This window comes from Tupaia chinensis, unplaced genomic scaffold (assembly GCF_000334495.1).
Source record: "Tupaia chinensis unplaced genomic scaffold, TupChi_1.0 Scaffold000161_1, whole genome shotgun sequence".
In the NCBI taxonomy this organism is placed as follows: domain Eukaryota; kingdom Metazoa; phylum Chordata; class Mammalia; order Scandentia; family Tupaiidae; genus Tupaia; species Tupaia belangeri.
This window is the reverse complement of record NW_006159632.1, coordinates 1,532,249-1,532,558: the sequence shown is the minus strand read 5'-3', so window position 1 is coordinate 1,532,558 and position 310 is coordinate 1,532,249. Positions and strand designations below refer to the sequence as shown.

At 66.1% G+C, this 310-nt stretch overlaps 1 protein-coding gene across 8 annotated transcripts in view; it reads left to right on the top strand.

Moving 5' to 3' along the window:
- LGALS8 (galectin 8) overlaps positions 1-310 on the top strand; it is a 19,568-nt gene that overhangs the window by 1,967 nt on the left and 17,291 nt on the right. For 6 of the 8 annotated variants that reach the window (XM_027770833.1, XM_014586804.2, XM_027770834.1 and 3 more), the window contains exon 1: positions 7-294. The exons of the other annotated variants lie outside the window; for them this stretch is intronic. The gene's annotated coding sequence lies outside the window, so the exon portion shown is untranslated. Of the gene's footprint in view, positions 1-6; positions 295-310 lie in introns of those variants that run through there. 8 annotated transcript variants of the gene reach the window in all.

Sequence of the window (310 nt, the reverse complement as noted above, 5' to 3'; positions counted from 1 at the left end):
CCAAGCAGCCGCGCCGGGCGCCCTCGGGGTCGCTCGCACCAGGCAAAGGCGGGCCCTGGAAGCCGCTGGCCTTCCCTGCGCTGAACGCCCAGCGCCAGTTTTCAAAACGTTTTGACAAAAAGGGAGAAGCCACCCCAGGGCGGATGGCCACGCCGCCGTCCCTTCCCTCCTCTTGGATTCTGAGCACGCACGCCTGGCGGGAGGCTTAAGCCGCCGCGTCTGGGACTCGAACAGCGGCGCAGTGCGTGGGAGTCCAGCTACCAGCCAGGACGCCGTCTGCGCCCCCAAAACAACGTATGTGAACACGTTT